Below are 12,442 nucleotides of genomic sequence, written 5' to 3'. Positions count from 1 at the left end.
ATGACCTGAGGTGAAATCAAGAGTCAACACTCAACCATATGAGTCATCTCAGTGCTCCAACTCTTAACTATATAGAATAAACTGAGGGTTGCTGGAAGGGTGGTGGGTATGGGAGGTGCTAAATGGCTGATGGGTATTAAGGGGGGCTCTTGTTGAGATGAGAAGTGCATATTATATGTAAGGGATGAAACACTAAATTCTACTCCCAAAACCAATACTACACTATATGCTCACTAACTATAATTTAAATAAAAACTTAAAAAGAGAAAAAATGGAAAATAAAAGTAAAGCTAGCTTCATTGTTAAAAAGAAAAAAAAGAAAAATAAATAAATCAAACTATACTTATCACAATTCCAGACTTCAAGTCATAACAAAGCTGCAGTGATCAAAACAGTATGGTACTGGCATAAAAATATACATGTAGATCAATAGAGCAGAATAGAGAAAAACCTAGAAATAAATCCATAAATATATTATAAATTAATCTTTGACAAAGCTGTAAAGAATATCCAGTGGAAAAAAGGCAGTCTCTTCAACAAATGGTATAGGGAAACCTGGACAACTACATGTGAAAGAATAAAACTGAACCCCTTTCTTATATCATACATAAAAATAAATTCATAATTGATGAACGACCAAAATGTGAGATCTGAAACCAGAAAAATCCTAGCAGAGAACACAGGCATTAGCTTCTTTGACAGCAGCAATAGCAACTTGCTTCTAGGTATATCTCTTGAGGTAAGGGAAAGAAAAAGAAAAATGAACTATTTGGATTTCATTCAGGATAAAAAGCTCCTGCATAGCAAAGGCGAGGCTCAAAAAAACCCTCTTCTCTTTACCTCAGTCCATCTTTCCATGACTATCTTTTCTCTCTCATTTTGATTTATACCTTTATTCTAGGTTCCCCCTACTCTATATCTCTATAATCCTTAATAGACCACAGTAGGAGTCTGATGTTTCTTGTGGTTGGCAAGCTGATTTATTCTGAAAAAGTATTAGCCTCTCATTTTCCAATTCTTCCATCCTCCATTTGAGCTCATTCATGAACGAAGAGTCACAGCCTCTAGCATATGTATTGCCATATGAATAATAAAGTTCTTCGTTATGCCCTTTCTATTATCTGAGAAGGAGAGAGGTAGGAAACTAGAGAGAAGGGACAGGTCTCTATGTAATACCTCCCCAGGATAAACTCTGGCTTAGCCAGAGGTTGTGAATAATTCCATTTCTTGATTCTGAGTAGAACAATCTTGCCAACCAAGGGCGACCTCAGATTTTCAACTGAGCACTTACATAGGAGAAAATGGCTTAGGTAGAGATCCTAATTTGTACTACTTTGGGCAAAGGTTGGGTATGACCTAGATAGATATTTATCTATCTAGGAAAGACAAGTCAGTCACCTTCACTAACTTGCTAAGCAAGATACCTAATATGTCTAACACCAAAGTCCTGACTTCACACCAAACCTGTTCTTCTGCCATCCTTACTTTCTCAGTTGGTCTCAAAATTGTTGTGCTGTGAAGGCTAATAACTTTGAATCTTCCTTGACTCCTTTCTCTCATTTTCTACATTGAATCTACGAGGAAGTCCTCTTGTCTCTACCTTCAAAATATGTACAGAGTACCCCTAACTCTCTCCCTCTTTACTGTAAGCACCCTGGTCCATGGGCCTGTCCATTATGTGTGATATGAACAACTATAGTAGCATCCCATCTGGCTTCTTGCTCTGCTTCACCTCATAGGGCACTTGTAAAATCTACATTGGACTACATTCCTCCTCTCCTTGGACACTGAATGAACGCTAAAGCTGCCAATGGCCTAAAAGACCCCACACATCAGGTACATTGTTTATTACCTCCCTGACTTAATTTCTTTGACTCTTCTTAGTCACTCAGCTCCAGTCATGGTGTTCCTCAAACTTGCTAAGCTTGCTTTCATCCCAGAGCTTTTGAACATGCCATTCTTTTTGCCTAAATTATTTTTCCTCTTGAATGAGTTAGGGGGTCTGTGGAAAAATACAAACTTCGCTTTCTCTACATGAGAAGTCATTTAAGACCCTGGTCATCTTGTGAAAGAATTTAAAAACAAATGGCTTTGTAACCATCAGGTGTGGGGGGGTCCCAAATAAAGCACAACAGAAAATAAGTTGCAAAATGAACAAACCTTTTAGAATCTCTAAAAGAAAGTTTCATTTGACTCCGTTAGGAAACACCATCTTCACAAAGAATGAAGTCTTCTGGAAAATGAACTTTTTATAGGGTTATATAAACAAACAAACAAAAAATACCTTGTGAATTGCCAGGGTAGAGAAGCATATGCAAAACCTTTGCTACTTGACTCTCTTGAATGTTTAACATAGTTCATTTCAAGAATATCTGTGTTTAGACAAACCCTTTGAGGCCAAGTCACCGTTTTCTGTGAAGCACACTGTGCCTTGTATCTTATAGAGCAGTATTTCTCAAGCTGAGATGGTTTGGAGTAGAGAGGGAATTTTGCCTCCCTGGTGTTAAAAAGAAAACCACAGGCCCAAAATGGTGTCGCTTAGATTGAGTCCTTAAATTGGGGATTAATGCCAATCTAATTGCAGATTTGGGGTGCCTGGCTGGCTCTGTCAGTAGAGTGTGCAACTCTTAATCTCAGGGTTATGAGTTTGAGCCCCACATTGGGTGTGGAGATTACTTTAAAAAAGAAAATAAATTGTAAATAAAACAAAACAAAACAAGTAGTAACTGCAATTTCAACCTGTCCCAGAAATGTAGTGTTTACTGGTAAGTCAGGATTTTTTTTTTTTTTTTTGATCAGTGCCAGTTTTCCACAATAGGCCCTCTACATTCCTCAAAGGTAGATGAGGGCAACTCCACAATAAGACCCCTTACCTTTACCCACAGGAAAGTTGTCTTTCTAGGAACAATCCTTTCCTTTGTTAGTAACTTTCTTGCCCCATCTTCTTCCTCTAAAAATATTCAGTTTTGTATAACTCCTCAGAACATTTCTCTATTTGCTAGATGGGATGCTGCCCAATTTGTGAATCATTTAATAAAGCCAATTAGAACTTTAAAATTTACTCAGTTGACTTTATTTAAAAATGAGGATACTGTAGACAATTACAGTGGTCATAACTGGATGGGCGAAGGTGTGGTGTGTTACTGGCACCTAGTAGATAGAGGCCAGGGATGTTCAAATATCCTACAATCAGAATTTTCAGATTTAGCAAATAAAAATACGCATGGGGTAGTGTCTGCAAATAAAATACAGGACTCTCCGTTAATTTTGAATCTTAGATTACCTGAAAATCAAGTTTAACTTGTTACCTTGTATTTTATCCGGTGACTCTACCAATAATGCACTGGACAGACCCCCACAACAGAGAATTATCCAGGCCAAAATGTCTAGAGTGTGGAGGGTGAGAAAACTTGTTATAGATCAGTCGTTTTCAAAACCTAGTTTGTATCAGGATCACCTCAAGAGATGTTGGGTCTGCCCCCAGTTTCTGATTCAGTAGGTTTGGGGTGGAACTCCAGGATTTGCCTTGTTATCAGTTTCCAGGTCTGGAGAACTGTTACCCAAAACTAAGTTCACCTCTTGGTGGATGTGGAGCCAAAAGACACAACCAAGCCAAAGAGGAGGAAAAGTAAGGGTTTTCTTTGCAAAAAGGAAAGGAGAACAGTAGGGGTCTTTCCCAACAGAGTCTCCTTGAACAACAACATTGGGTAAATTTTAAGCTAAGGGAGCATGCATACTCATGAAAGGGCTTGCACAATGAGTAAAAGTCATCTTAAGTTGACTGAGTCCAGGTCGAACTCACGAAGTCCAGCCGGGGTCAGCATTATCAGCTCGGTGGCTCCAGCTGGTCTTGTATCTGAGTGCTTAACGTGGGTTAGATCCTGCAAAGCTAACTCAGGTCTGCGTGTCAGGTCAGTCTTCACTTTTGGGTCAGCGATGGAAGTTTTAGCCCTGACGTATTGCCCTTACACGACTAGGGTATCTTCTGGCCTGATAGTGGCTATTTGTTTTTAAATTCTTTCACAAGATGACCAGGGTCTTAAATGACTTCTCACGTGGAGAAAGCGAGGTTTGTATTTTTCCAGAGACCCCCTAACTCATTCTGTTTACAGAGCCACCATCCAGTGAGCAGGATCGGGAACAGCGCCGGGACAGCTCGGGAGGGAGCAGGGAGAGGCGCGCGCGCTTCGGACCCTGCTACCGCGCGGACAGCCCACGGAGGAACTCTCGGGTTCCCTCTAGGCACTGCGGAGGCCCCGGCCTCTCGGTGGTCGCTCGGGTCGGGGGCGTGGTCGGGGGCGGGACTGGGGCGGGACCCAGAAGGCCAGCCCGGGCGCCGAGAGCGCTCTCGTGCCGGACGTTGCGCGGCCGCGACGCCCGAGGCGGGAGCGACTAGGCGCTCCGGGGTTCGCTGCAGCGCGCTGTGTCCGGCGCAACTCTGCGAGACTCCAGCCCCTCCGGCTCGCTGGTAGGCGTCGGCCCGTTCGCGCTGCGAACCTGCCCTCGTTCGGGCGCGGGAGCTGCGGGGCCTGGCGTTGCGTTTTCTCAACGGCGCCCCAGGCATTGGCCCTCAGCGCCGCGCGCGGATGGTGGGCAACAGGGACTCGTATAGGGACAATGGGTCTCTGGAGGCTCTCCCGCTGTAGGGAGGGGAGGCGGGTCGAGGGCGGTGCGGACTCCGCCGGGAGAACCGAGAACCTTGGGCTGGGCGGGAGTGCGCTGAGGCCGGACTTGGGGGCACCGGTGGGCGGAGTCCCGGCCGCGGGGAGGCCTGGCGGGGGGTGGGTCTCGGGCCGCGTTCCCTCTGGGGCAGGGTGTTCCTCCGGGAGAGGTGGCCCTGCTCGGGGGCTTGCTGGGTCCTTCTGCAGGTTTCCGCGGTCCGGAGTGTCTTTTGTTTTCCTTTTTGCCGTTTGATTTTGTAAGGGAGAGAAGAGGGGAGGGGGCTGGTGTCTCACAAAGGCTTTCGCCGAGCCGTTTTGCACGTGGCTCTACTTTGAGGCGTTTACATTTGTTAAATGTCTTTTTATTTAAAAAAAATCTTTCTTAATTTCAGAATTAAGAAAAAGTTTAGAAACTAGTACAAATAATTCTTATTCTATTCACTTGGACTCCCCAAATGTTAACATCTAATTTAACAGAACAACAAATCTAGGACGCTAACATTTACAGGTTCTGTTCAGATTAGTCTGCTGGTCGCCCATTTCTTTTCTGTCGTATAGGATTCAAGTCAGGATTTAGTTGCATTTACTGGTCTCATTGGACAAATTTACCTTTTAGGCAGTAGAGGCTCTCTCCCCTTCCGAGTGGCCTTGGAAGCACCACATCTCAAGTAAGAGGGTCTTTTCCTCCTCACTGCCAGGCCCAATAGAGCATGGCAGCTTTGACACTCGTGACCATCCTCTGTGCTTTGACCCATCCTGGACCTAGCCAGCCTCTCTTGGTTCTCCTCCTGCTTCTCAGGCCTCCATCCTTCTGTCTTCAAATTTCGTGGCCATTTTCTCCTTCAGTCCGGGCATCTTCCTTGGGCGAGCTCTGTGGCTTCAACGATTGTTGTGATTTTGAGCAAAGTTCAAAACCTCAGAGAACTCACTCATTTATGAGTCCAGCCCAGGCCACTTCTCTGTCCCAGACTTGCTTAGTCTTTGGCCTACGTGATACCTTTCTGGGTCATCTCAAAAGTGTCTCTGTCTCAATATGAGCGTAAGGCAAGTTGAGCTCACTCACGTCTGGCCGTCATCTAGTGCCCCCAGGTTTTGTGAATGACATCACCTTACCCTAACCACTCAGCCATTCCTGGGAAAGGCCTCCCTGGGAAAGGCCTCCCTCATCAGCTCTTCCCCTAGCTCTGCCCGGCAGTTAATACAGACTTGATTTCCTCCTTGACTTTTCCCTGGGCTGGTCCACTTTTCTCCATGGGAACCACCATCCTGCCTTTTGTCCACCTATACTTGCTTTGGTGCCCTTACTTGGTTGTCTGCACCGTAGTCAGAATAAGCTTGTTAAAATGTACAAGCGATTGTGTCATACTCTTCTGTAAACTTTAAGAATTTTCCTTTGCTAAAGAGAGAGAGACAGAGATTTGGAAACAGATCAAACAAACTGATTGTTACCAGATAGGAGGGGTGAGTGGGGATGGGTAACTAGGTGATGGTGATTAAGGAGTGCACTTGTGATGAGCACAGTGACATGTGGAATTGTTAAATATTATATTGTATATCTGAAACTAGTATAACATTGTATGTTAACTAACTGGAGTTAAAATAAAAACTTAAAATGAAAAAAAGTTGCCAAAAATAAATAAAGGTTTTCTTTGCTGTGGCATAAAGATAGTGGTGCCTTCAAGACCCTGAAATGGCTGGTCCAGCCTCTTCTCTTACCCTTTCCCTCACATTCCGGAACTTCTCCCTGACTCTCTGCTTCTCTACTTCTTTGCTGTTCCCTCTGTCTGGGATTCTGTTCCCTGTGTACTCTGGGAATTCTTACTCTTCTTGCAGATCTCCATCTAGCAATCTTTCCTTAGGAAAGTGTTCTGTGACCTCCCTGACTAGGTCCAGATGCTGTTTGCAGATTCTAATCTCTCCCACATTCTCTCTTTGGTGACCCTGTTACAGTGGCAATTTTATACACACATACTTCTAGCACCTGGTAAACTTTGGATGTTTACCAAATGAATGAGGAAGTGATGGGGTACTTAATTATGGTTGCCCAACAGCCTCTCTCTGAGCATTTTTCTTGTTGAGAATTTGCTTAGCACGTATGGGTACTGCATACTCTTGTTCCATTTCTCTGTTGGTTGTGTCAGGCAAGGCAGGAGGGATGGGGGAGCCATGTGGGAGGGGATGGAGGGCCCCGGTGTAGAGAACAGCCAGCGGATCATTGAAAGGAAGAAGTGGCTTCCGCTGCCCTTCCTGCTTAGCTACCCTTTCTATCCTGGTTGAATCCACTGTATTAATTGACTCCATTGACAGACTCCCTCCTACTCCGTACCCTGTGCATGGTTTCTGTGAGAAGTGAGTGAGATGATTCATTTTCAGAAATACGAAGTAAAAGCTGTGCTGTCTAGTTAACCATAGGTTTACAACCTGTTGGAAATATGTATGACTCCTAAGCCCTCTCCCTTCCCTACATGCAACGGAGTCGCAAACCCTTAGATATTTCACTTCCTAGTTATTCCCCTCTCCGTTTCGTGGGCTTATTTTTGCAGGCTTTGCAATGAGCGTGCGCCTAAGAACTAAAGTCACTATGTCACTTCAAGGCGTGTACATTTGTTCCAGTCAGACTACTTTTTGGCTTTTCCTGGGCATAGGTGACTTCTGGGTAAGGCTGTAACATCTGGAGTACTCAGCCAATTAGAAATTAGAGGACGGACTTGCACACTAGGAGATAAAGGGTCTACTGTGACTGCCCGAGTGTGCCTGTCCACCAGACACCCAGTCTTGCAAGAATGTGGATTAAAGCCTGGCTTCACTGTGCTTCGAGTCCCCTCATCCCTACTTTGATTGGGGCAGTGGGTTATTTCTCACAGTTTCAGAGAATCTTTATAAATATATTTTGGTAAAGGCCAATCGTATATCAAGAGTTCCTAGTTCTATTCTGAATAAGTGACTCAAAGTCAAAAGATGAAGATGAAAATGAAGGCCTGATGAGGTGGATTAGCTTCCCTGAACTATAGCCATTTGCTCATTTGTTCAGTTTGGGAAGTATTTATTGGGTGCCTACTGTATGCCAGGAGCTGTGTTGGCTTCTGGGAATATAAAGGTGAATAAATTTACTAGGGAACTGTCTGGCCATGGCGCACATAGTGAGGTCAACATGCATGACTCCTGACTTAGAGAAGGACATTGCAGAACATGGGGTGGCCTGTGCCTAGGCAGGGGCTGGGTAGGGGAAGGCTTGGGACCAGGCTTTTTAGTGGCCTTGACCTAATACCAAGGCCTGTGCAGTTGTGACCTGGGGAGGTTCTTGGCAGATTGTGAGGATGGGCCGGTGTCAGAATGACTGGGTTGGGGGCTGTCACTGAATGTCAGTGAGCGGAAGGACCACCTTGGCCACAAAAGAGGAAATAGGTGGTGAGCTGAGCTGCTGGGGGTTAGCATGGCTGTGAAATGGTAACGTAGGTCACATTCTCTGATCCCAAATTGGCCAGATATGTTTGAATTTTATCAAAGTCCTACTAAAGCACCCCTAATCAAACACACAATTTCTGCAGCAAAATGTCTTGATACCAACAGTTAGAAATAGAGATTGTGAAGACCTTCCCGTCGTTTTAGATTTTGCTGCCAGAGTTTATTGCTATATTTTGAAGAATTATTCCATTTTCACAGCATTTTTGACTTTTGAGAATTGTGGGTGAGGGGTTGTGGATGTCAAATGATAGCTAACGCTTGTAGAGCCCATGCCTTGACTCTTGTCCTCACAATGACCGTACTAGGATTGGTACCATGAAGATCCCATCGTATAGGTGAGGAGATGTGGGCACATAAAAGGTTAGTGACTTGCCTGTTGTCACAGAGCTTGCCACTGGTGGCTCCACAGTCTACATTCTTACCAGGCTGCAGATTTGTGAATGGAAGGTGGGGAGAGGGGCTGAAGGACCAAGGTCTTTCTCCCACTCTTTAGACACCTACCACCTACAGCCAGCCTCTTGAGTGCTGAGGAAGGTCAGAAGGAAGGGAGGTGGGAGGCCTGTAGAGGTCACAGTCACATACTCAGATTCACTAAGGGCTCAGGGAACTCGTTTCCATGATGCCTGCATCTTGTGTGGTTGGGCAGTGAGCTTTTCTCAAAAGCTATTGGGGAATTTACATGCAGCGGCGTCAAGTAGACCAGAGGAAGAGGGGAGGTGGTCAGAGACTCTGTGTGGACAAGCTGGAATATGGGTGGCTGGGCTCTGAGAAATAAGGATTCAGTAAAGAGACTCCTCATGAGACTGCAGAATGGGGAGACGACTGTTTCTAATTTTCTACCTCTAGCTGTGCAAGATACATGCATTCTGGAACACCACAGAACACCTTGTCTCCCACTCCCTCCTCACTGCGGACGCAATCTTCCTGAGGGGCACGGAGTGGAGCACCTCAATAGTATTTGCTCACAAGTGAGCAAGTATCCCCATGCCTTTGTGTGTGCCTGTGTGAGTGTGCAAAAATATATAAAATGCATGTGAACAAAAATAATGAAACAATATTGAATACCCCCTCAGTTTAAGAAATAGGAATTTATCCAAACCTTAGAAGTCTTCTGAAGTCTGTCTGCTCCAATTCATCTTTTCTCTTTGGAGGTAATCACTGTCCTGATGTACCTTTTAACAATTTCCTTGCTTTTCTTTATAGTTTTACTATGTGTATGTATGTATTTCCAGATAATATATATTGAGTTTTGTTTAACTTTTCGGTCCTTATGAAAAGAAAACATGTAGTGAGCTATCTCTATGTGTGCGTGCGTGCGTGTGTGTGTGTGTGTGTGTGTGTGTGTGTGTGTGTGCATGTTTTCTGAGTGGTTTTTGAGATTCTTTCAGTGGTGTGTGTGGCTGAAGTTCTTCATTCAGTTTTTCTGTTGTATTTCATTATATTCGTTGCATCCTTGGTCATACCCCGTTTTTGCTACTGTAAATAAACAGTAAAATGAACCGCTGGAGTGGGCATTCTTATCTTGGTCTCCTGGCGCATAGGTAGTTTCGAGGAAGTCCTAGGTCCTCTAGGGCGGTGGTTATCAAATTGGGTGGGGTGGCCCGAGAGGGGGAAAAGGGATGCAGAGGAGACAGGGAGCCCCTTTTGGTTGTCATAACTGGTAGAGAGGTGCTACCATCTCTAATGGGTAGAGGGCACGCATGCTGCCAAACATTCTGGAATGCAAAGGACAGCCTCCCCATCTCCAGCAGCCTCCCACACTGAAGAGATGTTCAGCGCCAGTGTCAGTGCTGAGGCAGAGAACTCCTGCCCTAGGATAAGTACCTGGGGTTGACTGCAGGGTGGCTGGGTTTGGGTGTAGATAGCAATGCAACCTTTACACTCCTCTCCGCACTATGCGGCCTCTTGTATGAATCAGGGTCCTCTCCAGCACTTGATAATGTTTGCCTTTAAAATTTTTGCCAACCTAATGAAGTGATATGTGAAGTGTTATCTCAATTGCGGTTGAAATTTTTACTTCCCTAATCGTAGTGAGATTGACTATCTTTTCATGTTTGCATGCTGTTTGTATTTCCTTTCAGAAGTATCTGCTGATATCGTTTTCCTGTTGTGTAATTTGTGTTTTTCTTAGTTGTTCCTGTGATTTCTTTGTATATCTTAGATTCTTTGTATCTTCTAGATACTAATCCCTTATATTTGTTACAGATAACTTTTTCTGTTTATGAATTTCTTCTGATGTGCCAAAAAGTTCTTAATTTAAATGTGGTGTAATTTATCACTTTCTTTATGGTTAATACTTTCTGTGGACAGATGGGGTCCTTGCTGGTCCTCAGGTGGATGTGACTGCCTATGGGACTACATTCAGGCAAGGCTGCAGCTGGACCACAGGACTGCTTCAGGGTCCACAGCTGGGACTAAGGTTAGCTGGTCTGCCCCTGGGGGCTTGGATAGGTGTTTCTCCCACTGTTCCCTGGACTTCCCCTAGACTGTGGCAGAGAGAGGCTGTTTGTGGATCCATGGCTGACACTGACATTGGCAGGCTTCATACCACAAGAATGGGTTGCTGGGTCACTGGGTGAGTAGGAGTAAGGGCTGGGTGAACGCCTGGACACGGGCTGCTTTGGGATCCGTAGTCCGGTCCACGGCTGGAGGCCTATTATTGGGTTGTGAATACTGTGGCTCTTCCTGAGTTTCTTGGCACACAGGACTGGTTGCAGGACTGTGGCCAGGCAGGCCTTGAGCTCAGTCCGTAGGGAGTTGAGGCTGCCTTTGGTTTGTAGGCCAGCCAGCGTTTGGTGACCTTGCTACTAGAGTGCTGTCCAGTCTTTTCAAAGAAGCTTTCCTCAGTCTCGGGGACTCACCCAGGTCTGGAAGCCTCTTACCTGGATCCTAAAGCATCTACAAAGGCACGTCTCTGTGGTTGGCTGCCAAATCCTTGTGTAGGAGACACAAGATGGAGACTTTCTGTTCTTCCGTCTTGCTGACATCACTGTTTATTTAGGATAGACTAAACATTGTCAGTTCTGCTGTTCAGGTCTCAGTAATTTTGTCTGCTTGATCATTAATCACTGAAAGAGATGTTTTGAATCTTTCACTGTTGTGATGGATTTATCAGCTTCTATAGTTAATTTCTTACTTTATTTTGAAGTTGTTCATAAAATTTAAAATTATTATATCCTTCTAGCAAGTAGGAAATTTTTTCTCTGGAAGTAGCCTTCTTTTTCCCTGATAATTGTAAAAATTACATAAATAAAATTTGCCATCTTAACTGCTCTTCACTAGTGTTAAGTATACTCACATTGTTGTGCAGCCAATCCTTTTTTTTTTCCTATTCATAAGTTAAGGTTTATTCAACTTCTTTTTTTAAAATAGTTTATTGTCAGATTGGTTTTCATATAACACCCAGTGTTTCTCTCCACAAGTGTCCTCCTCCATGACCATCCCCCTCCACCTCCCCTTCAGCCCTCAGTTCATTTTCAGCATTCAGTAGTCTCTCATGATTTGTGTGCCTCACTCTCCCCAGCTGTCTTTCCCCCTTCCTCTCCCTATGGTCCTCTGTTAGGTTTCTACTGTTAGACCTATGTGTGCAAACATATGGTATCTGTCCTTCTCCGCCTGACTTATTTTACTTAGCATGACACCCTGGAGGTCTATCCACTTTGCCACAAATGGCCATATTTCATTCTTCCTCATTGCCTGTAGTACTTCATTGTATATATATACCACATCTTCTTGATCCATTCATCAGGTGATGGACATTTAAGCTCTTTCCATGATTCGGCTATTGTAGAAAGTGCCGCTATGAACATTGGGGTACATGTGTCCCTATGCATCAGCACTTCTGTATCCCCTGGGTAAATCCCTAGCAGTGCCATTGCTGGGTAGTAGGGGAGTTCTATCGATAGTTTTTTGAGGAGCCTCCACACTGTTTTCCAGAGCGGCCGCACCAGTTTACATTGCCACCAACAGTGTAGGAGGGTGCCCGTCTCTCTACACCCTCACCAGCATCTATATTCTCTTGATTTGTTCGCTTTAGCCACTCTGACTGGCGTGAGGTGGTATCTCAGTGTGGTTTGGTTTGTATTTTCCCTGATGATGAGTGACGCTGAGCATCGTTTCATGTGCCTGCTGGCCATCTGGATGTCCTCTTTGGAGAAGTGTCTGTTCATGTCTTCTGCCCATTTCTTCACTGGATTATTCATTTTTTGGGTATGGAGTTTAGTGAGCTCCTTGTAGATTTTGGATACTAGCCCTTTATCTGATATGCCATTTGCCACTATCTTTTCCCATTCTGTTGGTTGTCTGTTAGTTTTCTT

General features: G+C 44.6%; 1 protein-coding gene across 2 annotated transcripts in view; it reads left to right on the top strand.

The window, feature by feature from the left end:
- Positions 1-12,442, top strand: part of PGBD2 (piggyBac transposable element derived 2) — a 51,186-nt gene that overhangs the window by 21,656 nt on the left and 17,088 nt on the right. Inside the window, exon 1 of one of the 2 annotated variants that reach the window (XM_029941569.1) lies at positions 4,409-4,468. The exons of the other annotated variant lie outside the window; for it this stretch is intronic. The gene's annotated coding sequence lies outside the window, so the exon portion shown is untranslated. Of the gene's footprint in view, positions 1-4,408; positions 4,469-12,442 lie in introns of those variants that run through there. 2 annotated transcript variants of the gene reach the window in all.

This window comes from Suricata suricatta, chromosome 6 (genome assembly GCF_006229205.1).
Source record: "Suricata suricatta isolate VVHF042 chromosome 6, meerkat_22Aug2017_6uvM2_HiC, whole genome shotgun sequence".
Classification (NCBI taxonomy): domain Eukaryota; kingdom Metazoa; phylum Chordata; class Mammalia; order Carnivora; family Herpestidae; genus Suricata; species Suricata suricatta.
This window is presented reverse-complemented; position numbering and strand designations above follow the sequence as displayed.